The sequence below is a fragment of the Mauremys mutica genome, chromosome 4 (genome assembly GCF_020497125.1).
Source record: "Mauremys mutica isolate MM-2020 ecotype Southern chromosome 4, ASM2049712v1, whole genome shotgun sequence".
Classification (NCBI taxonomy): domain Eukaryota; kingdom Metazoa; phylum Chordata; order Testudines; family Geoemydidae; genus Mauremys; species Mauremys mutica.
Window position 1 is genome coordinate 113,043,086 of NC_059075.1, and position 25,175 is coordinate 113,068,260.

The following is a 25,175-nucleotide window of genomic DNA, read 5'->3' on the forward strand; positions in this document are numbered from 1 at the left end:
AGCTCAAGGGCCGGGCAGGACGGTCACGTGGGCTGGATGTGGCCCGCGGGCAGTAGTTTGCCCAGCTCTGTTGTAGCTCCCAGGGAGAGGTTCTTGCTTTAGCAGACTTTTGGTTGATATTTTCTCTCTCACAACTCTCTTATCCCCGAGGTGTAGGTGGATTTTAACTTTAATTGTTTAAAGGCAGGTGTTTGTTCTCTCTCTCTCTCTCTCATGTTTACTTAAAACGCATCGTGTGCTTTTGTTACCATTGTGCCATTGGTATTTCTCATCATTTTGCTATTTTGAACCAGCCTGCTGTGGTTGGAGCAACTTGTTGTTACAAGTTAACCCTCATAGAGAGATTCAGGGAGCTTTTTTCCTCTAGTGGTTGTGGATGGGAAGCCATTTAATATACATAGCACTTACAATTGCTCTTTCTATAAGATCTGCCAGGTGGAGTCTATGCCAGCCAATCCTACTAGCAAGTTCATTTACTGGTGTGTGGCTACCAGACCAAGAGGTCCCTAAACCACTCAAAGAGCAACAGGTCTAGTAGTAAAGGGGTGAGCTGTCTCACTCCTTTACACCAAATGTCATCAGAAGATAGTGTAACACAGTGGTTCTCAACCTTTCCAGACTATTGTACCCCTTTCAGGAGTCTGATTTGTCTTGCGTACCCTAAGTTTCACCTCATTTAAAAACGACTTGCTTACAAAATCAGACCCACAAATACGAAAGTGTCCCAGCACACTATCACTGAAAAATTGCTGACTTTGTCATTTTTACCATAGAATTATAAAATAAATCAATTGGAATATAAATATTGTACTTACATTTCAGTGTATAGTCTATAGAGCAGTATAAACAAGTCATTGTCCATATGAAATTTTACTTTGTATTGACATTGCTAGTGCTTTTTTTGGTAGTCTGTTGTAAAACTAGGCAAATATCTAGATGAGTTGATGTGCCCCCGGGAAGACCTCTGTGTACCCCTGGTTGAGAATCACTGGTGTAACAGAAGTAAAGTTATTGTAGCAGAATGTTGTTGCAGGATCAGTGCCTGCTGATTTGGAAATAAAAATGCAGGTCTGTGCTATCTGAGCCTTGTTCACCCTGGACATAGCATAGAGCTTTATTTTTAAAGCACCCTAACCCATCTTATCTCACTTTATGATTTTGTACAGTCCTCCACCATCATGTCTCCCAGTGCCTTTCATGTTAACTAGATTGGCAGTTAACCAAGTCCCAAGTGCACTTCATGGAATCTCTCTTTTTCCAGGTTATCGAAAGCTCTGCTTGAAATAGTATTGCCCTTTTTATTTTATTTAAAGGGTGGGGTGTGAGGAGGCTCCGAAGAGCTGGTTGATGTTGTAAATATTCTTGTTTTGGTAAAAAGAAAAAAAAATCAAATAAAGCAGCTTCTTTGCTGCAGCAGGAGGCCATTACCCTCTGATGCATCCTATTCTGTGTCGCAGGCTACTCCCTTTTCTGAAATGAAGCGGTCTCAGCAGAGCAGGGCTCAAGGATGCTGTCTGTGTACAGTTATCTGCCTCCCTAGAAGCTGCAGGTAGCCTTGCCTCATTTAAATAAATACTAAATCAATTCATTCTAATAGCCGATCATGGAATATTTCAGTACATTAACTTGAGGGTGCTTCCCAATAAACCAGGTGGGCAAAGTTTTTTGCCTGAGGGCGACATTGGGGAATAGAAGTTGTGTGGCGGGCCATGAATGCTCATAAAATTGGGGTTGGGATGCTGGAGGGGGTGAGGGCTCTGGGGGTGCAGGCTTTGGGGTGGGGCTGGGGATGAGGAGTTTGGGGTGTAGGAGGGTGCTCTGGGCTGGGACTGACGGGTTCGGAGCGGGGTCAGGGCTGGGGCAGGGGTGTGGGAGAGGGTGCGGGCTTTGGGGTGGGGCTTGGGATGAGGAGTTTGGGGTGTCGGAGGGTGCTCTGGGCTGGGACTGACGGGTTCAGAGCGGGGTCAGGGCTGGGGCAAGGGTGTGGGAGGGGGTGAGGGCTCCAGCCGGGGGTGCGGGTTCTTGGGTAGGGCTGGGGATGAGGAGTTTGGGTGTAGGAGGGTGCTCTGGGCTGGGACTGAGGGGTTCAGAGGGCGGGGGGGGGATTAGGGCTGGGGCAGGGGTGCAGGAAGGGGTGTGGCTGGGGATGAGAGGTGTGGGGTGCGGGAGGGTGCTCTGCTGGGATCGTGGGGTTTGGAAAGCGGAAGGAGGATCAGGGTTGAGGCAGGGGTATGGGGCGTGAGGAGAGGTTCAGGGGTGCAGGCTTTGAGTGGCGCTTACCTCAAGCGGCTCCCAGAAGCCGTGGCATGTCACTTCTCCGGCTCCTAGGCGTGGAGCAGCCTGCGACCCTCGGAGTGGGGCCATGGCACGGCTTCTGGGAGCCATGTGGTGCGGCCCCCGACCTGGCACCTTGGCTGGAGCTCACGGGCTGGGCCATAGTTTGCCCACCCCTGCGATAAATGGCTATTGCAGCAACTTAAGTTTGGCCAAAACTTTGTATTGGTGGGGGGGAATATTATATACAGCGTAAGATCCATAGAAAAGTTTCCACAATTAAAAAATCTAGTGAAAATGGTTGCTTCCAACTAAATGCACTTTTCCTTGCAGTGTTTGAAATCCAGACATCATAGCACTGAGGATTTGTGGGAGAGAGACTGGCATCCTTGATTCTCCCCCCCCCCCCCCCAAGTGGCATGCGATGTTGATAGTAAATAGAGTGACAAGCAAACTAGTAACACAGATGAAGATGCTTGTTTATGATTTTGAGTCGAATGTCCCTTTTAACAGGGTAACAATCATAATTGTAGGCTAAAAAGTACCCAGGTTTGTCCTCAGAGGGTACATCTACACTGCAGTAAAACAGCTCATGTCAGCTGACTCAGGCTCATGGGGTGTGAGGCTATAAAATCGCAGGGTAGTCGTTCAGGCTTGGGCTGTAGCACAGTACTGCAATGTTTGGGGATGCACGCACTGCTTATGTGGAAACAAAGCTGTGTTCACTGAATTTATTCCTGTACTTTTTAAGATCCATAAAAACATTTCTATTAATAATATTTGGCTTAATAAAAAATTAACCACAAAACCAAACCTAGAATTTGGTTTAAGCGCCATCTGACAGTCTTAAACCCTTCTGCATGTTTATTATGGAGAAGGCACAAGGTTTTAAATTTCCCAAAGGAAGGGAGAGGCTGCAGCCTGACATGTGAGTTTAAAAGTCAGAACTAAACTTGCAAGTGTCCGGTGAGATTTGGCAATGTAAAACCTGCCAAAGGAAGATGAGTGACTAAAAGGGATATATCCTCAGCTAATTTACACCAGCTGAGAATCTGCCCTAGCATATTTTAATTCAGAGCATTAGTCAGCCTTTATGCTACAGGAGGTTTTAAGAGACAGTCTTACAGTTTCATTTTGTTATTTATTTGTATTGCTGTAGCTTCTAGGGGCCTCATCCTAAAATAAGGCTTCAGTGTGCGGGACACTGTACAAATAGATCGAAACATCCCTGCCTTGAAGATTTTACAGTCTAAAAAGTCAAGACAGCAAAAAGATGGAAGGGAAAACTGAGGCCCTGAGGGTGCCCAAGTTCCCACAGCAGGTCAGTAGCAGAGCTGCGATAAGGACCCAGGTCTTCCAGGGTCCTGTCTGCTAGACTAGGCTGCCTCTCAATTTTATATTCATTTTCTCATCTTTAGTAAATAACAGCAGAAGCTGGGATTTTTCAAAAGACGCAGTAGACATTTTTCTAGCTTCCCATATCATGATAATATGGAAGCCAGAAGGTGAAACTGAGAGCTGCAGAGACATTGAAAGAAACCCAAAGGTAGCAAATATAAAACCAGAAAAAGGAAATAGTTTCTGCCCACTATACAATTAAACGGTGGAACTCATTGCCACAAGATGTCATTGACACCAAAGAGCTTAGCAGGTCTGTGGAAAAAGATTTGATGATTTTTATGGACATAACATCTGTAGTAAGAACTTAATTTTTGAGCTCTTTGGGACAGGCACAATGTCTTTATTCTGCATTTGTGCAGTGCCTGGCGCAGCGCGCTACTGGTCCATGACTGGGGTTGCTAGGCTCTACTACTAAATAACAACAACCCTGGGTTTGGAAGGGGTACAGACTCTCCTGCTTCATGCACAAGTCAACTTCTACCTAATGGGGGTTCAGGAAAAACTTCCCCAGTAGGCCAGTTATACTGCGGGTTTGTTGCTCCTTCCTCAGAGCAGCTAGTAGTGGCACAGGATATTGAGGTAAGTGGTCCAAAGGACTGGTCCCGTATGACTGTGCCTGTGCTCTTAACCAGTTACCCTAGAGAAAGTATCTGAGTTGGGAGCTGAGTGAACTGCCATTACCTCCTCCCCACCCCCCACAGACAAACCATAGTAGTGAAAAGTATATTAGAGTTTGAAAATTCCTTCTGTATTTTTAATAATTTGATGATGTGAGATGGTGGAATATCAGGGGTGTGTGTGTGTGTGTGTGTGTGTGTGTGTGTGTGTGTGTGTGTGTAAAATTTGACAGCATTGCTACCTTAGTCCTGTGGCATTGCATCTTGCCTGTACTAACACAATTAAGAGGAATATTCTGCCAAATATTTTATGATCTCTATTAATTTCTCTCTCATTTTTCTTTATACGTGAACAACAATCTCTCTCTGGTTAGCAACCACTCCCCTCCATTTTCTTGCTTCCAGGTTGGCTGAGATATTTAATTCCTTTCCTAGAAAAGTGGGTATTGGCTCGACTCATGCTGGAGATGCATGTAGCACTGGGGCTGGCTGGATCCCATAGGGCTGATGGTTGAAATGGGGTACAGTTAGAGTAGGATTGCTCTTCATTTCTCTGGGTGACCTGCCTGCGTACGGCTATTGGGGGGCAGGCTCCTGGATCAGGCATTGCTGCTGAAGGGGAAACCGTTCACGAACCAGACATTCCATGGGAAGCCTGCAACCCTGGAGCTCTATGATCTGGTGCTCTGTAAATTGGGACCATATGCAGTGTGCGTGAGTATATTGTACGGTGGCTTGTAAAGTTTCCCGTGGGGGTGGCTGTGAGGAGGATGGGGGCAGGGAGTCTGTTTATAGGTTGTCTGTAGAATTTAGTTATCTGGGAGACATGTTTTGACTTGGCACCAGTAGGCTTTAGGAGGAGCACTTACAGGCGCTTCAGGCCTTCTCTGTGCTGTGGCTTCCCCCAAATAGCTGCACGGGACTTTCCTCCTCTCCAAGGAGTTCATCGTTTAGAGGCTGAAATTCAGGCTTCTCTCAGAATGATGCCTTTGGTCTGTACAGGTCAAAAGGGAACCGGATGAGATCAGCTGTTGTAAGTGAACTGGACTCTGAAGGTCACCCCAGAAGCCTTATCTTGAGTGCAACTCTGACCCTGTTTCCTCTTCCTGTTCCTTTTGGCAGTGCCTGCATCCTTCTACTGGAATGGCTGATAATAGCTCTGGCCTGGGGGGACTGAATTGCTTCAGGCAGTGCTGACCACTTGGAAAGGCCATTGCTAATTCCTGTTTGTTTGCTGGGGATTGTATCCTCCCCCGAGCGGCCCTGTCACTGCAGGGAAGGGGCTCCCATGCAGGAAATGGGGAAGGTTGTATCCACAGGTAACTTTTGCTCTTCCCAGTAGTGGAGCAGGTGGTGGAAAAGGGGAGACCAAATGTGAGAGAGAAGCCTATGTGGGGAAAAGAAGAGGAGTCAGATGTAGAATAGGATTTCAGAAATTGGACCAGAAGCTGAAAGAAGTGGATCAGTAAAATGCCCCCAATCAGAATCCTTTTCTAAAGCAAACTCTGGGCAAAGCTGAAATAAAAGCCCTGCTTTGGGCTGCTAGGTACTGAGACATGGGGGATGAGTCTGTCTCAATGCTTACCAAGTCCAGTAAGCTTTGTTGAGGCAGTGGTGGTGCTGGACTACGAGTGCGGGTGCTATCTGTGGCTCTGCCACTGAACTACCGTATGACCATGGGCAAGTCACTTAGCTGCTCTGATGCTGTTTTCCCTTTGTCTGTCTTGTCTATTTAGGTTGTAAGCTCTTCAGGGTAGAGACTGTGTGTTATAATGGGTTTGTACAGCACCTGGCACAACGGGGCCCTTATTTCAAGTGGATTCTCTAGGTGCTACCGTAATACAAATACTAATAATCACAGATTAAGCATCTGTGAGCAAAGTCCTTTCTTTAATTTTAAAAATATTCTACAGTAACCATTCCCAAACACTATACTAGCAGTCTGTTAAGCTGGTAGGTGGGTGTTTAAAAATATATATTGCTTACACATTCTATATAATATAGAGAGAGATACCTATCTCATAGAACTGGAAGGGACCTTGAAAGGTCATTGAGTCCAATCCCCTGCCTTCACTAGCAGGACCAAGTACTGTCCCTGAGGTGGTTTTTTTTTTTTTGCACATCCCATATCCCTAAATGGGCCCTTCAAGGTTTGAACTCACAACCCTGGGTTTAGCAGGCCAGTGCTCAAACCAAGCACATCAATGGCTTTTTGGGTAGGTGAGCTAGGAGCAGACGTGAAAGATGTCTTGTCTTAGGATAAGAGGGTGTCTTTAGACTGGCCTTGAGGCTCACTTTCCTGTTTTGCCTCAAACCTTGTTGCATGTAAGCATGTGCCATGCATGAACCTTGCATATACTGGTCTGAGGGTGCTTTCATGGAACATGCGTTCTTTCAAATTACGCCATTGCCTCATGACCTGTATCATGTGAAGTGTCTAAGGATCAGTCTGCTGTGTTCTGTGGTTTATCTAATAGTGTGTGTTACATTTGCTTTTATAAATGTGCTTACAGATGAGCACAAAGGGTTTAATTTCAGTCCTGCTGCCAGTGGACTTGAGCCCCCTTTCCTTTTTGTGTCTTCCCTTGTCCACGTCCACAGATTTCGTGTTGGGATTGATGGTGAGGATAGAATAGGTGGGCTTATACTTCATGAGTGAGCATAGTTGCCTAAAGTGCACTAGACTAGATGTACAGGTTTCCCAAGGGGAATCAAGCAGCAGGTTCACTGCTTTGTTTGAACTCTCCAGCTATTTTACTCTAGAAAAGACTTGACTTACATAGGCCCTGTCACCAGAATGGTAGGGTGCCACGCCACCTATTTCTTCATCTTTTTCCCTTTGCTCCCCTTTACAGTTTTTTAAATTAAAACTTAAAACGTTGGCTAATTTTTTATGAGGTAGAGCCTCGTTCCCTGCAGGTCTGGGGCCTTGCTTTCTGTGTGTTCTGTTCAGCTTTGATCCATCTCTGCGTGTGCTGGCTGGTGAGCCTGGCCAAACCCTGCATGTCATCGCTGCAGCATGTTCCTAAGGAGGGTGTGGGTGGGGGGAAACCCATTTTTGCTGACCATGCAGATTTATAGGCAGATGCTGGAGACTGGCTGGGGTAATGGAATGATCCTCTTTCTTGCAATGGCCTTGTCTCCTGAGCCACTGACAAGGAGGACAGTCTTGTGGTTAAAAGCGGGGCTTGGATAATCAGAAATCTGCTGTTCTGCCATAGGCTTCCTTTGCGAACTTGGACAAGTCACTTAATCTCTCTGTACCTCAGTTCCCCATCTATAAAATGGGGATAATACCTTTGTCTGTCCATTTATAAGCTCTTTGGGGTGGAGACTATCCCTTTGTGTACGTGGTGCCTACCACAATGGGATTTCAGTCTCCATGGAGATGCTACTGTAACACAAATCATAAATAATGAACAAATGAAGGGGTCTGGGTTGTCTTACTATGTTGATGTCACTACACCTGATGGTGCAGAGAGCGGAAATCGGACCACTTAAATTGGAATCATCATGAAGTGTCCCCGTGCCCGTCACTCCAAAACCAAGCGGGATATCCATCCTGTTTCAGTGCCAGCCGATCTCTAAGTCTGGGAGCAGGCAGCCTCACTGACAGTGGTTCAGGTCTGTGCTGAGAATCCTGAAGGTGAACTAAAGGGAAGAGGGCAAGCTGGCCTGGTAATGAGAGAGGGATTCTTTGCTCTGTCCAAGCACCATTTGAATCCCAGAACAAGCTCCACAGCAGTAGACATAAGAATACTTTCTGCTTCTATAGCAGCTTACATTAGAATATCTTGAACTCAGCAGATGTTAATTGAGCCTCACAAGACCCTTGTGGTTGGCTATTTTACACATGGGGAAACAGAGCGGTTATGGGGTGAGATTTTCAAAAGCATTCTGCGTTGTCCTAACTCCACTCTCACCTAAATCCATGGTAAAACTCTCATTGACTTCAGTGCAGGGTGGATAGATTTTAAATCGGAGAGTTAAATCACCAATTTTAATTGTGATTTAAATCAACAAGCAGGAAACCTTGATTTAAATAATTGATTTTAATCTTCTTGTTTGTACTTTTTTCTCTTTTTAGTTATTTTATTAAGAGAGGTTGATTCTCAGTGGTAGGTGTAATTTGGTGGTACTTTTTGCTAAGCTGGAGGGAATACACTATATCGGTGGTTCTCAAACATTTTTTTTTTTTGTGTGGACTACTTGAAAATTGCTGAGAGTCTCGGTGGACTACTTAATGCTCTTTCCAAATGTTGTTTGTACCATTAGCTAACTATTGTAAAGTGCTTTGGATAAAAGCACTAAATAAAAAACAAACTTAATAATAATTAACGTTTTTAGTTATACAAATAAAAGCACGCAACTCATATTTTAATATCAGTAGTCTTACCTTTCTAATGTGATGGATGTACCCTTTCTCTCCTGCCACAGCACCCACAGAGCTGAGGCTGGGAAGGAGGGCCATCTCTCTCTGGCAGTCACAGCTCTGGAGCTGGGGAAAGTCACCTCTTTCTCTGGCTGCCGCAGCCCTGCATATCCCAAATTCCCCCCACCCCCTCTTCTCACCCCACTGTCTCTCCCACCTACCCCTTATTCCTCCCAAGGCCACCACCTCACCTTAAATGAGCGTCTTCTCAGGAGTCAGGCACCTAATTAGTGGAGCCACGCCTGTGCGGCTCCACTAATTAGGTGGGTAACATAAGAATGGCCGTACTGGGTCAGACCAAAGGTCCATCTAGCCCAGTATCCTGTCTGCCGACAGTGGCCAATGCCAGGTGCCCCAGAGGGAGTGAACCTAACAGGTAATGATCAAGTCATCTCTCTCCTGCCATCCATCTCCACCCTCTGACAAACAAAGAAAGTCTAGGGACACCATTCCTTACCCATCGTGGCTAATAGCCATTAATGGACTTAACCTCCATTAATTTATCCAGTTCTCTTTTAAATGCTGTTATAGTCCTAGCCTTCACAACCTCCTCAGGCAAGGAGTTCCACCAGTTGACTGTGCGCTGTGTTAAGAAGAACTTCCTTTTATTTGTTTTAAACCTCCTGCCTATTAATTTCATTTGGTGACCCCTAGTTCTTGTATTAAGGAAAAGTTATTTACTTATTCCTATATCTACTTTCTCCACATCACTCATAATTTTATATACCTCTATCATATCCCCCCTTAGTCTCCTCTTTTCCAAGCTGAAAAGTCCTAGCCTCTTTAATCTCTCCTCATATGGGACCCTCTCCAAACCCCTAATGTTGCCTTCATTTTCTTGTGTGCAGCCGCCTAGGTGTGCACCTTAGAGGGAGCTGTCTGCAGACCACCTGAATGAAGCTCGCGGACCACTGGTGGTCCATGGACCACAGTTTGAGAACCTCTGCACTATATCTATACACATTTATTTAAGCAATTATATAGCTTAAGATAATTTTATTCAGATTCTTTTTAATTTTATTATGTTAGATAATGGTGAATGATGCATTTCGTATTTAATTTATCTTTTTATTTGTGATTTGTGTCCAAGCTGCATTTGGTGGTAATTATACTGATTTCTTTTGTAAAGTGCTTTGAGAGCTGTGGCTGAAGAGTGCACTATAAGAGCAGGGTGCCATTCTTATGCCATATTTGGATGAATATTGGAATTCAGTTTAAAAATGCAAAAATGAGCATTTTAAAAATTTTTATTAGTTAAATAAATCTACTGTAAATGTGCTGGATCTATAAAGGAAAAAATTATCCAAACATGTTTTGTATTTAAAACTGACATATTAAACAAAAGTATTCTCTGTATTCAGTGAACTGTGTGCAACCAGAAAGGAGCAATGCTGGTATCAAAGTGAGGAAAAAGGGACAACATTCATCAGTGGGCAGCCTCTAGTGTTGATTTCAGCACCTGGGAACTGGAGGGTGAAAAAACCTGTTATGACTTCAAGTCATAAAAAAGACCCTATTAAGTTAATTATCTAGTCAATAAGCAATATATCACTCACCATTTTCTGACTTACTAAAAATGTACAGTTAATAAGAATCTAAACTTTAAGCTATATAATTGTGTCAAATGCATATAGTTATAGTGTCCCCTCCAAGGTGGCAAAAAGGTCTACCAAATTTAGCACAAAGGCTCTATTGAGTTGTAAATCAACATGATTTAATGGTTATATCTGCTGTTGAGAGTGCACCTTTTAAAAAGACAATAACTGAAGTACAAATGAAAAAATTGATTTAAAATCAGTGATTTAAATTGAGGCTTTCTGTTTGGTTTCAATTATGATTTAAATCTGTCCTATGAACTAGTCATTGAACTGTGCTAGTTTCATCAACTGAAATGAAGAAAATATTCTCTCTCTACCTGCAGAAGAGGCTACTGCTGTCAAAAGCTGGTTTAGCACTTCTGCAATCTCAGGTTCCAGATGCTTAGCCAGTGACTTCCACCCATTTGGTATTTTGAATTTCTTTAAAACTTTGGTAGCAAACATGTACCGCTTGAATATTTTTCTTAATTTAATTGAAATGTTTTGAGTGGATGATAGTAAGTTTAGGCCTTAACACAGGTTGCCATAATTTCAAATTTAAATAATAAATTAAATAGGTTAATTTCATTTAAATCAGTCTTTTATAAAACAGTTTTTTTAATGTATTAATTGATTTTTATCCACCCTGCTTCGGTGAGCATGTACTTATACCAAGACTGAGGGCCTCCAAAAATCCAGTTTGATTTACCTAGGGCTACAAAGTGAGGCTGTGGTATATCTGGGAACAGCACTTGGGAGTCTCCTGACTCCCTGTCTTGTGCCTTAACCTTAAGCCCACCCTTCCTTCCCCTTTCGATCAAACTCTTGCTGTGGGTGGCCTCTCAATAGAGCACACACATTGAGTCAGTGGTATCCGTCCAGGACGAATTAGCAATTGGATCCCTGGGCAGTGCTCTGAGCTGCATGAGCATGGAGATTTAATTGCCTCCTGACTTCTAGAAGTGGTCCCCCCCAGCCCGGTGTTGCTGCTGGCAGGCGTGGCCGTGAGGTGGAGCTTACACTGCTGCTGCTGTGCCTGTTTTGACATAGCCAGATAGAAGATTCAGGGATGTCAGTCTGGCACCTTTCACCAACACTAACACTGCAGAGGTGACTGGGAGCCCTGGAGCCTGTGGACTCTGATGTCCCTTCCAAGTACTCTGCCCCATCTCGCCTACTCTGTGCAGCATTACACAGGAAGGAGACCCTTCAGTGCATCCCTGGGCTGTTCCAGACAGCTCCTCGCCCATCTCTTTCCCTGCTTTGCACTTAGTGATGGAATAGCTGTCTTCTCTTCCCATCCCAATCCTGGCGTTCTGCGTTAATTCATAGCACCTGTCAGTGTAGGGCAAAGAGGCCAGCGTGAGCATGTGGGGGGTGAAAAAGGGATTTGTTTAGCAATCCCACTCGGCCTGTAAATCAGCAGCGGGCATGGGATCAGCCGCTACATAATAACTGATGCATATTCATGCTTGCTCGCTGCAGCAGAGTCATTCAGCTGGGGGATCCTTGTGTCCCTGTGTTAATAACGTACCCCAGTGGGAAAGAGGGAGGGAAAGGGGGGATCCCAGAGGCAGGTGCCTGACTGCTTGTCTTTATCTTCTCTCCCAGCTGCCCATCCTTTCTCTGTGTCCTGAGATGAGGGCACCACGGTTCGCTTGCTTTTCATCTGCATTTCCCCAAGCCTTGGAGCGCACTGAGGCTGCTTTGGGACTCCGCAAGGGAGATTTTGTTGTTTGCTGCTCTAAATCACTCCTGTCATACTTCCATCCTCCCTCGCATCTCTGTTGAGTTCATAACCGAGGATGTACATCAGCGACTAAACAAAAATAGATGGATCCACCTACTTGGCTTAGAGTTGCTAAATGAGCATGGTGGTGTTAGTGTGGAAGGGATTTGATCGTGTCAGATGACTTTTTTTTTTTTAAAAGAGGAGTCTATGAAAGCATCTAGAATTTGACACACAATATGAGAGCTTCCCCCTCGCATCTCTGCCAGTGCACTTGTTCCTAGTTTCCCCTATTGCACAGCTGCCGATACATAAATCTGCATCGTAATCCTGACCTGTGGCACTCTGGTGTAAAAGAATGTGCAAGACCCTGTATTGTTGAGAGGGACACAATTTACTTCCCAGTAACTCCTCCCACAGACTGCCACAGCCAGCAATCCCAATTGCACTTCTTTCACTTTACGCCAATGGTATTCCACTATCTCTAGGTATTTGTATGGCCCTCAGCACTGTAGTATCTGAGCTTCTATAACACCCTTATAGCAGGGGTTGCAAGTAACCAGATGTGGGCGCAATCAGTGTTACCCAATTTTGAGAGGCAGCGTGGCCCAGTGGATATGGGACTTAGAACACTAGTCCCAGCCCTGGCAACTGACCTGCTGTATGACCTTGATTGGCAAGTCACTTCACCTCCTTGTCTCTTTCCCTTCCCACCCTTTGTCTAGTCTTTAGCCTGTAAGCTCTTCAAGGTAGGGACTGCGTGTGGTGCCTTGCACAGTTGGGCCTTCTTCTCAGTTGGGGCTTCTAGAAGCAGCTGTAATACAAATAATGAATAATGATAAGTTGCCTTGGAAGGATTCGTTTTTTATTGGTATATATGTCGGTATCCAACCAAACCAAATCAACAAATATTTCCACCAATAAGCAAAATGAGGAAAATGCTGCTGGAGAACTTCTTAGTCAAAATCCAGTGATTTAGACTTTTGAATTAGGCTGATTACAAATGGACTAGCGAATGGATAGTAAAAACAGGTATGATTTGTTGCTTTAAGGGTTAGTTATTTTGTATATTTTGATGCGTGATGTTGACAATTTGTGTTGTAATGATTTAGAACGTTTTTAAACTTTTTGAATCTCAGCGTTGATCACTAAATAATTATATTACCCCGCCCCCATATTTCCCATAACTGAAAATTTAAAATCGATAAAAATAAAAATCTTACAAATAAATATTGAAATTATCCATTAAAATAATTTAAAAAAGTAAAAATTGAATGCTGCCAAGCCTAATTATAAATTGTGTTGAGAGTGTTTGTCAGAAGCTGGGAATGAGCGACAGGGAATGGATCACTTGATGGTTACCTGTTCTGTTCATTCCCTCTGAAGCACCTGGCATTGGCCACTGTTGGAAGACAGGATACTGGGCTAGATGGGTCTTTGGTCTGACCCGGTATGGCCGGTCTTATGTTCTTAGTGGTACCCTCTCCACAAAACCAGACCTCATTGTCTTCTCTCACTCCTTTTCTATGTTCTTTCTCAGGGGGAGTTGAGCCATCCCCGACAACGAGGGGTCCACCACTTTCTACAGGGCCAGAGTGGCCATCAACAGGGTGAGTGGCGCACTGGGGGTTGGGGATGAAACCATCTTCACACTGTAGGAAAGCGGTGTGCTGAGACACTCGCCTGAAATGCTTTTGCTTTGTACCTGACCAACCATCCCCTTCTTTCTTCCTCCCTCCTGAAGCTCCATCCCTGTAGGTAGTTGTGTGGACCTTTCTGTCACGTTGGGAACAGAGGGATGTGGTACATGCTACATGAGCTGGTTTGTTCCTTAGGGGGGTAGAGCTGGTCAAAATGTTTGGAATAAAAAAAAATTCCATCAAAAAGTGGCCTCTTGATCCATTTATTTTAATCTAAATTTTTCATGGAAAAAAAACATTTTTATGATGTTTCACAAAAAATATAATTTAAAAAAAAAAAGCGCTACTAAAATGGTTACCCAAACTGTTTGGTTGCAAAAACCCAGTGTCAATAACATTTTGGATAATGTTTTCGAATACAAATTTCAAAAATATCAAAAATTAAAAAGGTTCCATTTAAAATGTCTCTCAATCAGAATGGCAGAGATGTTTTTCATGAAACTAATTTTTCATTTTCCGACCAGCTCTTATTTACAAGTTTGAATGAGGGGAACACAGATGATAGTCTTTTCCATGGAGACTGGATGCCTGTCTGGGAGATATGCTGTAGTCAAGTACAAGTTAATATGCTCAATACAGGGGTAACTGGAGGAAATTTGTGGCCAGTGCCCATGTTCTCTCTAATCTTTTATGTCCATGTGCGGAATGAATTTTGTTATGTGCACCAATATGGAGGTGATGTGTGGCAGGGGTGGGGCCGAGGGGTTCAGAGTGTGGGAGGGGGCTCAGGGCTGGGACAGAGGGTTGAGGGGTGTGTGAGTGTGTGTGGAGGAGGGTTCTGGCTGAGGGTGCGGGCTCTGGGGTGGGGCTGGGGATGAGGAGTTTGGGGTGCAGGCTGGCCTGGGGCTGCAGTGGGGAGAGAGGACTCCCCCATCCTTCTCTCGCCACAGCAGCCTGGGGCTGGGGGAGAGGTACCTCTTCCCACCTTCACGGCCTTTGATAGCCTGCTGTGTGGCCGCGCAGCTTAGAGGGAATTTAGCCAATGCTATACAGGGGTCAGATTAGCTGATTGTAATGGTCCCTTCTGGCCTTTTAAATCTACGTTTGTCACAGTTTTTATTGAAAACGCTATCCCAACCGTTATTGAAAATGAGTTTTCACACCTGAAAAGGTTTTCTATAATGCTTTTAATCCATTTTTTAAATTAAAAGACTGTGTTCAGTTGTGAACCCAGCAGTCATAGGGGTTCCCTGGGTGAGGAAGCCAGAAAGCAACCTCTCAACCCCTGATTTAGCCATTTAACAAACCTGTGCTGTAATACCTAGTGGCACGTTTCCTGGTGATGCACTTAGTAGGCATGTAGAACAGACTGCTGGCTGCTGAGTATGGAGCTCAGATTTTATTCTCTGATACTCAGGAACACTCTACAGTCATCCCGGAACAATCTGCAATCTTTCCGTGCAGATGTTTGTTCTTTGCCCCTGGGTTGGCTGTGTAATGCTGCTCTGTTTGATGCCTATTAGCTTAAATCCTTCTGCAGTAAAGGCCTGCATGAATGGGAGCTCACTGTTTATATGAACCCCCCCAGCCTGAAAATCAGTTTGCTTATTGAAATATCTCCATCTTCTCTGCTGTCTGCCATGTGCCAGCTGGTGGCTCTTTGTGGAATCACTCGAGAGCTGCAGGGACTGTGCCCTGGCTTGTCACTCAGGTGGGATAGGCCCCAGTGTGTGGTTTCAGGGTAGATTGTGAGTGCAGGTGCCTGAAGTGTGTGTATTAATGCCATTGTTCCGGAACCTCTTCCTACAACATGTGCATGGTGTGGATATCTCCAACGTGCTGTCTGTGACCTACACAAAGCAGGTGAAATAATGTCTGTTTCACCTGTGTACAGGTCAGTTCAGTTCCCTCTTCAGCTCTTGTTGCCGCACCTTATTGGTGTGTTGGTGCACCCATGCCCTGCTTGCTTGTAACATCCACCCTTGTTCCCCTTATGACAGTGCTGTGATTTGATTGGAATAATTGGAGAGCAGGGCCCCTTCTTGGAGCCAGCCTTACATTCCAGCTCCGTGATTTGCTTTCCCATTAGAAGTGTTTGGGGGCGGGGGAGGGGGGGAAGCTCCTGCGCTACAGGGAGGCTGTCGGCTCTGATGAGAGGAACACAAAGACCCAGCATTAAACAAACGGTCGTTCCAGCCAGAACCTATAAATGGGGCCTTCCACCAAGCAGTTGTTGGGGCAAACTGCATTCGCAGCATGGCCTAGTGGCTAGGACACAAGACGCAGAGTGAGGAGATCTGGATTCAATTTGAAGCTCTGCTGCTGACTCACTCTAAGACGTTGAGGGAGATGGTTGGCTGCTCTGTCTCGTCTTTACGGGGGGGATAAGGATGTAATTGCCATACTTACAGTGGCCAGCACCAGATGCATCAGAGGAAGATGCAAGAAACCCAATAGGGAACAGTTTTGGAATAACCTCCTTCAAGGAGGATGTTTCTTCTCAACCTCCATCAGCTAGTGGCTGGCTTCTGCCTTGAAGCTGGAAAATTTATATCCCTGTTAACACTGATACCTGCTGTAACTGCCGATGTTCTGGTGAGCCAGATAAATGTCTGCTCATACTTTATGTTCTGTTCAGAAAGGGATAAAAAGTGATTAATAGGTGTTTAATAAACAGGCACTCACTTGTTATAGATTGTTACCAAGTCCAAGAGGTTAATAGCCTGCTTATAATCATAGCTTACAATAATCTACATTATCTTCTAGCAGTGTGCTTATAACCTTCTGTGACATGCCACTTCGGTCTGTAACATGCTTAGAGCATCTATGAACCGTTTGCTACATAAGAGCTAGATTTTATTATTATTATTATTATTATTTATTAACCAATTTATAAATGGAACCTTAATATTAAGTATGACTAAAAGTCTAATCCTCTCTTGAATTCTCCTTAACTCTTGGCCTCAGTGGCTGTGTGAAATGAGTAATTCATTAGTGTTCTCAAAGCTCTTTGAGATCCTCAGACAGAAGTAGCTACTCTTTGGGCCTGTAAAGTGTTGTTAAGCGTTGTAGTTGGGAGATGGAGCTATTGTTCTGAATCATCTGCTTGGCCCTGATGGGCAGAAAGGGCAGGCGATAGCTGAGGGGGTGTTGAAGCGTCTTCCTGTAGCATGGATCTGAGCAGCGAAAGCTTTCTCTCCTCCTCTGCTGCAGCATCAGCACCCTTAGGACTTATCTACACAAGAAAGTTGCCCCCCATTCAATTTAAGAGGTGAATTTAAACTTCATTTAGAGATATGCTGTGACTTAAAGCAATGTGAATAGGGAGATTCTTATTTTGGTTTAAACAAGGTTTATTTCAGTTTATCGTAAATCAATTAGAAACCGGTTTAAAATAAACTGCTATAAGAGTGTCCACAAAGGGGATTGTACTGGTTTAACTAAATTGGCTTTAAAAGAGATTGAATTTGACCTGGTGCTACTTTCTTGTAAAGACAGGGCCTTAGAGAGGAAGGGTTGTAGTCAGAGTGATACCCCCATTTTAGGCAGACTGCAGCCCTTACCGCTGCCTTAGCCTTTCAGAACCTTACAAGCCATCTCTTGCTGACAACCTGCCCAACCCTCAGTACCGTAGACACCTATTCCTTCTCTGCATCCCAGCGCTTCCTTCCTTCCCTTCCACAAATACTTAGCCTGTTGTTGCTGCTAATTCCACTCCCTCTTAGTTCTTTACATCCGTAAGTCTCTAGGCACTTCACAAAAGAGGTTATGTGGCATTGTCTTCACTTTAGAGATGGGGGAAACTGAGACACAGGGAGGTGAAGGGCTTTGGCTAAGGTCAGATGGCAGGTCATTAGCAGAGCCAGGTCTCCTGAGTTCTAGACCAGCACCCTATCCACTGGACCATACTGTCTCCTACTTCCCCAGCCTGTCTCATAGCTCCTATGCCTAAGCCGCCAGGCACCTCAACGCAATAATCGAGGCACCCATGAACGAATTGTTCTTTCCTGTGGGCAGAACCGCGTGATAATGAACAGGACACCATTGTAAACAAGGTGCATCTCTTCCCTGGAGGAGCAGCTGCTACTAAAAATCATAACTGACTGGGTGCTGGTTGGAAGGTTGAAATATACATGTGTCCTGCAGGGGGGAAAAGTTCCACATCCTAAGTCTTTGGTTATTTTAAATGGCTAGTCCTGCCTGCTGCCTCTGCGCGGGTGTTCCTAGAGAATGATGTTGATCCCGCGTGGTTGGGATGTTAAGCCATCGTGTTTTGGTTTCAGGAAAGGGGAGCGTTTGTCAGCTGTGGGGTTTCTCCCTAGCAGTTCAGCAAACTGATGAAAACCTTTTCCCCACTCTGTGCCCAGCCCTTCCCCTGACTTTGATTTGGCTCTTCAGTCCCTTCCCTGCTTTGCTGGAAGCTTGACCTTCAGGGAGGCGGTTCCATTTTGGCTCTAGATGTTACTTAAAGACCAGCTGTTTGCCTGGCTTCTTGGTGAGACCAACCCTCTGCAGAGAACACAGTGGGCCAACCTTCTTTGATTCAGGACATGGGCATGGAGGGACTTGACACAGGTCCCTCTGTGACTTTGGTGCATTCCTCACTGACCCCATCAGAGTCACATGTGGGGCCCTGAGACACAGATGTCTGGATTTGTGGGACGAAAACATTGATTACCCAGACGAATCTTGCATTTCTTTAAAAGTCATGTATAGGGGTTGCTGGACAACATTTGACCATCGGGCCAACGAGTCCAGTATCCCACTGAGGAAAACAAACCCTGCGTTGCACCTGGCCTATTGAACAATGCTGCAGGAGCAGAGGGGAAAAGACTTTCTGCCCTGCTACAGGAATATTTCATAGACAATGACTGGATCCATCCACCTTTCTATCCCACTCATAGGTATGAATATGCTGAAGGAAATAAAGAACAGACCCTGTGTAACTTTGTGGAGGATGCAAAAGAAAGATAGGAAGAATAGTAAGAGGCCAGCGTTGCTCCATTAGGAGCTGCTTAAGGAGCTGAAAATCAAACAAGAATTCTACAAAAAAGTGGTAACATGGACAAATTGCTGAGGAGGAGTCTAAAAGAATAGCACAAGGACATAGGGACGAAATCAGAAAGGCTAAGGCACAAAATGAGTTATATCTAGCAAGGGACTGAAAAGGCAATAAGCAGAGATTCTATAAATACATTAGGAGCCAGAGAAAGATGACAGAAAGTGTAGGTCCCCTACTTAGTGGAAAATGAGATCTAATAACTGATGACATCAAGAAGGCTGAGGTGTTTAATGCCTATTTTGCTTAAGTCTTCACTAAAAGGGTTAGTGGTGACCCGATACTTTACACAGTGAATTTTAACAAGGGGTAAGGAATGCTAGGCAAAATAGGGGAAGAACAGGTTAAAGAATATTTAGATAAGTTAGATGTATTCAAGTCACGAGGGCCTGATGAAATTCACCCTGAGGTACTTAAGGAAATAGCTGAAGCAATCTTGGAAGTGTTAGCATTTATCTTTGAGAACTCATGGAGGACACGCGAGAGCTCACGATACCTATCTAAACATAGTACCTATCTTTAAAAAGGGGAACAAGGAGGACCCCCCGGGGAACTGTGACCAGTCATCTTAACTTCAATACAAAGATACAGGGACAAATTATTAAAGAAGCATTTTGTGTAGGCACCTAGAGGGTAATAGGTAATAGCCAGTGTGGATTTGTCAAGAACAAATCTTGCCAAATCAACCTGATTTCCTCCTTTGACAGGGTTACTGACTAGTGGATGGGGGATGTAATACATCTTGATTTTTAATAAGGTTTTTGACACAGTATCACATGACATTCTCATAAGTAAACTAAAGAAATGTGGTCTAGGTGGGTGGCTCTCAGCCTTTCCTGACTACTGTACCCCCAAGTTTCACCTCACTTAAAAACTACTTGCTTACAAAATCAGAGTCACACATACAAAAGTGCCCCAGCACACTATTGCTGACGTTTTCATTTTTACCTTATAATTATAAAATAAATCAATTGGAATATAAATATTGTACTTGCCTTTCAGTGTATAGTATGTCATTGTATGAAATTTTAGTTTGTACAGACTTTGCTAGTGCTTTTTATGTAGCCTCTTGTAAAACTGGGCAAATATCTAGACTAGTTGATGTACCCCCAGGAAGACCTCTGTGTATCCCCATGGGTATGCGTACCCCTGGTGGAGAACCACTGGTCTAGGTGAAATTATAATCTAGAATGGGTCGGCAACCTATGGCACGCGTGTGCTGATTTTTAATGGCACGCTGCTGCCTGCCGGAGTCCGTCTTGCCTGCCTAAAAATCCTGCCTGGCCCGGCCCGCTTTTCTCCGCCCTCTGCTCCCCCCACCCTCAGGGGGCAGGAGGCAGAAGCTTGGTCCTGCTGGCTCCCCTGCCTCTTCCTGTAGTGTACTGGGGTCCTGCCCCTTCTCCGCCTCTCTGTCCCTCCCTCCCTTCCTGCTGGCAGATCAGCTGCTGGCCCTTGCGAGGGGAGGGGGTCGGGAAGGAGCAGAGTCAGCGTGCTCACTGCTCCCGGTGGAGGCAGAGAAGAAGCGGGGGCAGGGCCTTGGGGAAGGGGCGGGGGTGGAATAGGGGCATATCCCCTCCACCCCCCTGCCCTGGCCCCCCCCGCCCCACACAAGCCCCAGCCCTGAGCCCTCACTGCCCTCCACACACACCCTGCCCTGACCCCCCAGCCCTCTGCCCTGAGCCATACAGCCCTGCACACACCCCCAGGCCCGTGTCCTGAGCCCCGCACACCCTCCAGGTCCCTGCCCTGAGCCCTGTACTCCCCCTCATACACACCCAGCCCTCTGCTTGACTCCTTCACCCCCCCACGACCCCAGCCGTGACTCTGGCACCCCCACACATACCCAGGCACCCCCATCCCCTGCCCTGACACCTGCACCCCCTTCACATGCCCCCAGCCCTCTGCCCTGACTCTTGCACCCCCCCACATCCTCAGCCCCCCCACACCCCATGCACCCCCCCACATCCCCACCCTCTCCCTAAGCACCAAATGGGAGCTCCTGCACACACATCCCCACATTCCCACCTGCACCCCTAGCACCAAATGGGAGCTGCCCAGGTAAGTGCCCCACACCCAAACCTTCTGCCCCAACCCTGAGCTCCCTCCCTCATTCTAGCGCCTGGCCAGACCCTTCACCCCCAGCCCTGTGCTCAGTGCACTCCCACCCTCAGCTCAGTGCAGAGAGAGGAAGAGAATGGGCCAGAACCAGGGAGAAGGTAGGTACCCACTGTACATGGGCAGGGCCGGGGCCCCAGACTGGCAGCGAGCTGAGTGGGTCCGGCAGTCAGGATCCCGGCTGGCAGGAGCCAGCGGATGGAACCCCAGACCGGCAGTGGGCTGAGCCGCTCCGCCCACTGCTGGTCTGGGGTCCCGGCCGCCGGCCCCGCATAGCTCACTGCCAGTCGGGGGTTCTGGCTGCCAGACCCTTGACAGCGGGGGTCCCGGCCGCAGGCCCCACTCAGCCCACTGCTGGCCTAGGTGAACAGAACCCCAGACCAGCAGCGAGCTGAGCGGGCCGGTGGCGTAAGATCAACATTTTAATTTAATTTAATTTTGAATGAAGCTTCTTAAACATTTTGAAAACCTTGTTTATTTTACAATACAACAGTAGTTTAGTTATATAATATAGAGACTTATAGAGAGAGACCTTCTAAAAAACGTTAAAATGTATTACCGGCACGCGAAACCTTAAATTAAAGTGAATAAATGAAGGCTTGGCACACCACTTCTGAAAGGTTGCTGACCCCTGATCTAGAATGAATGCCCAATTGGTTGAAAGGCTGTACTCAAAAAAGTAGTCTTGGTCCTCTGTCAAATAGGGAGGACATAGCTAGTGGGGTCTGTCCTGGACCTGGTACTAGTTGATATTTTCATTAATGCCTTGGCTAATGGAGTGGAGAGAATGCTTATAAAATGGGCAGATGACAGGAAGCTGGCAGGGGTTGGTAGCACTTTGGAGGCTGGGATTAGAATTCAAAACAAGCTTGATAAATTGGAGAATTAGTATGAAATCAACTAGATGAAATTCAAAAAGTGCAGAGTACTACACCTAGGAAGGAAAAATGCACAACTACAAAATGGGGAATAAATGGCTAGGCAGTAGTCCTGCTGAAAAAGGATCTGGATCACAAACACAATGAGTCAACAATGTGATGCATCCGTGAAAAAGGCGAATATTCTGAGGTGTATTAACAGGAGTGTTGTATGTAAGACACGGGGTAATTGTTCCACTTTACTCAGCACTGGTGATGATTCAGCTGGAGTAGTGTCCAGTTCTGGGCACATTTTGAGAGAAAGGTGGACAAATTGGAGAGAATCCAAAGGCGACCAACAAATGTGATTAAAGGTTTAGAAAACCTGACCTATGAGGAAAGGTTTAAAAAAAAAACAAAAAAAACCCCAACAACCTGGGCATGTATTGTCCTGAGAAAAGAGTGAGGGGAAGACCTGGTAAGTCGTCTTTATAACCACCCTTAACATAACAGAAGATGGTGATCAGTTGTTCTCCATTTCCACTGACGGTAGGACAGGAAGCAATGGGTTTAATCTGCAGGAAGGGAGACTTAGGTTAGATATTAGGAAAAACTTTCTAACTATCAGGGTAGTTAAGCTCTGGAATAGTCTTCCAGGGGAGGTTGTGGAATCCCCGTCATTGAAGGTTTGTAAGAACAGGTTGGATAACCACTTGTCAGGGATAGTCTAGGTTTACTTGGTCCTGCATCAGCACAGAGGGATGGACTAGATCAGTGCTTCGGTCCGCGAGCCATCGGCTGCCAGTCCACGGCGAGTTTCCTCATAAGAGCGTCGAATAGGATAATAATATGGCACCAGTCCCTGGCACATTGGGGGGAAAAAAAATTCTGGTCCCCCACATCAGATAGCTTGAGAAGCACTGGACTAAATGGCCTCGCCGGTCCCTTCCAGCCCTGCAGGTCTATGATTCTGTGCTCTCCTGAGTATATTTAGAATCTAGCAAAACAAAAATTGTTTTTAGTATTGCTATCATGGCTAGAGGCCCCAACTGAGATTGGGGCCTCCACTGTGCTAGGTGCTGTACATATGTGTAAGTCAGAGACAGTCCCTGGAGAGCTCAAGTCTGAACAGACAAGACAAAGGGACAGGGAAGGGGAAAGTGACTTGCCCAAGCTCACCCAGCAGGTCAGTGGCAGAGCTGGAAATAGTACCCAGGTCTCCTGATTGCTTTATACTCTGACTTGCACTGTGCCTTGTAATGAGGCCTTGTGAAGTGGTGGCTCTGGCTGACCCAGTCTGTGTGGGATGGCTGGGCTAGCTGGATATCTCCCCATTGGAGTCTTCCCTATGCTCTGGGTACTGATTCAGTGGTTCCCAGCCACTGGTAGTTTGGCCTGGGTTTGTGACGGTCTCTTCGCTCTCCCCTCCCTATCTTAATGATCAGCCCGTTGGCTGGGCTTTGGTGAATGGTCGCTGCCCACCCCGTGTTCAGCTATGCATTTTCTAGTCCACATTGGAGCCTGGTCTGGAGCAGGCCAAATCCCATAGGTGTGGGGAGTGAATACATGCATTTGAATAGGGGTGGAGGGCACAGTCAAGGTCTGATAAACTGGAACGGTTGCCTGTGTGATAGGCAGATGAAGGGTTAAATGGGCAAGCTCTCTGCACTCCTTCCCCAGCATAATCCTCTTATTTTGAAGAAGAGTGCAGGCTGGGTAACGCCACCCGAGGCCTGGGGCAGAGAGCCCCATTCTCATGGTCCCTGTGCGTGGCTGGCAGATGTTTCTTGTTTCCTGAAGCCGTGCTGCTCCTACTGCCTGGGAAACCCACAGAGGCGGGGGAGGATCTGCGGGCTACTGGGCTGGGAGCGGCTGCTGCCAGGCGGAAGCGCTTAGTTAGGTTTTCCTAGACAGCTTTGAATGGGAGCCAGCAGCCCTCATGCTACGGGAGAAAATCCACGAGGTCAGGAAATCCAGCAGCAGCTCAGATCCGTGCTAAGGCTGTCTGCTTGGCATTGCTGATCCCATCCGTTCTTTCCACCTCTCTCCCCAAACAATAACCTCTAATGGCTTTTGACTCAGTATCTTGCTTGGCTTCTGATGTACATCATTTGGCATCGTTCTGAGGTATCTGCATGCAGGATGTTAGTTAGGTGATGAGGGCAGAGAGGGTTAGAGTGACTCGAACTACAAGCACTTGGGCTCTGGCTTATCCGACTCTGCCACGCATGCTCCCCAGCATCTAGCATGGAACAGAGAAGTGGAGATTTTAGTGGTTTTTTTCTATTTGTCTTTGCTTTAAAGTCACCCCTGTTTGAGAGCTACAAACTCCTCTCTTCCTCTTCCAGAGGTTATTTTTTTAAGGCCAGAAGGCACCCCTGTGACCATCTAATCTGAACTTCTGCAGAACAGGCCCTAGAATTTTCCATCCAGCGAGTCCTGCACCGAGGGCAGGAATGGGTGGTAACTGTTACCACTCGAGCAAGTGACTGCTTTCCTTCCCTGCCCCCTTTTTTGACAGCCAAGAAGCCTTCTTCAGAAGGACACGTCTTTGCAGGCAGCCCTCATCTGGTGTTGAGGTCTCGGTGGGTGCCAAGGGGCTAGCTAGCTAGCAGTCTGTAACCTGCCCACAGTATAGCTGCAATCTCCATGGGTAGATACGCTGTTACATACAGCATGAGCACTGCAGCAGCATGTGTGCTTACTAGACATAGGGCAAGACGGGGATAAATAGAAACTGGCTGTCCCTAAAAGAAATGTGGCTGCAGTAGCATCCCATAAAACCCAGCCTGCTATGGCCTATAGGCCTGGTGTAACCTCTGGCAGCTGCAGGACAGTGCCTTCTGCTGCTCAATAATTAATGGGAAAGTTCCCCATCTGCTTTGTGAACAGAACAACTTGGGTACTATGATAGAGACACTACTTTATTCTTCCTTACTCCTCTCCAACCCTCCCCCCCCCGAGAATTCCCCTCCCAGAGGGTTGTGGGCTATCAGGAAGCACTCAGCACCCCATCTTGTATTGGTGCAGTGACCCTGCTAACCATGACCTACAACGGGGGGAAATACATTGGGCTTATGTCTTTTTCCTTATGGTGATTTTGAGGCCCTCTGAAAGGTTTTGTTTAAAAAGGAGCCTGCTTGTTTCATTCCTTGAGACACCCAGGTCGTGTGCACCCTGGGAGACTCAGTGGAGATTGGAAGGCTAATTAAATGATGACCTCACTGGAGAAGAGACTGAAAGCTGAGCAGAGAAGGGATTTTTATGCCGTGTCTGTATCAGGCTCTAGCTCTGATTGCAGTGATGAGTGGCCTGAAAATGACGTAGTGCACTAGGGAAAACCCCATGTGTCGGACTCCATTTGCATCTCATGCTTTCCTTGTGTAAAGCTTAGGGTTTGCACTAATGCACCTATGTCAGTGACTGCCAGAGCACTTGTGGTTGGAATTGGGGCAAATTCCCAATGTCGACAAG

The 25,175-nt window shown here is 46.2% G+C and overlaps 1 protein-coding gene across 5 annotated transcripts in view; it reads left to right on the forward strand.

Moving 5' to 3' along the window:
• The window catches only part of HRAS (HRas proto-oncogene, GTPase), a 76,735-nt gene that overhangs the window by 26,204 nt on the left and 25,356 nt on the right, over nt 1-25,175 (forward strand). For 3 of the 5 annotated variants that reach the window (XM_045016082.1, XM_045016081.1, XM_045016084.1), the window contains one exon: nt 13,571-13,640. The exons of the other annotated variants lie outside the window; for them this stretch is intronic. The gene's annotated coding sequence lies outside the window, so the exon portion shown is untranslated. The remainder of the gene's footprint in view (nt 1-13,570; nt 13,641-25,175) is intronic. 5 annotated transcript variants of the gene reach the window in all.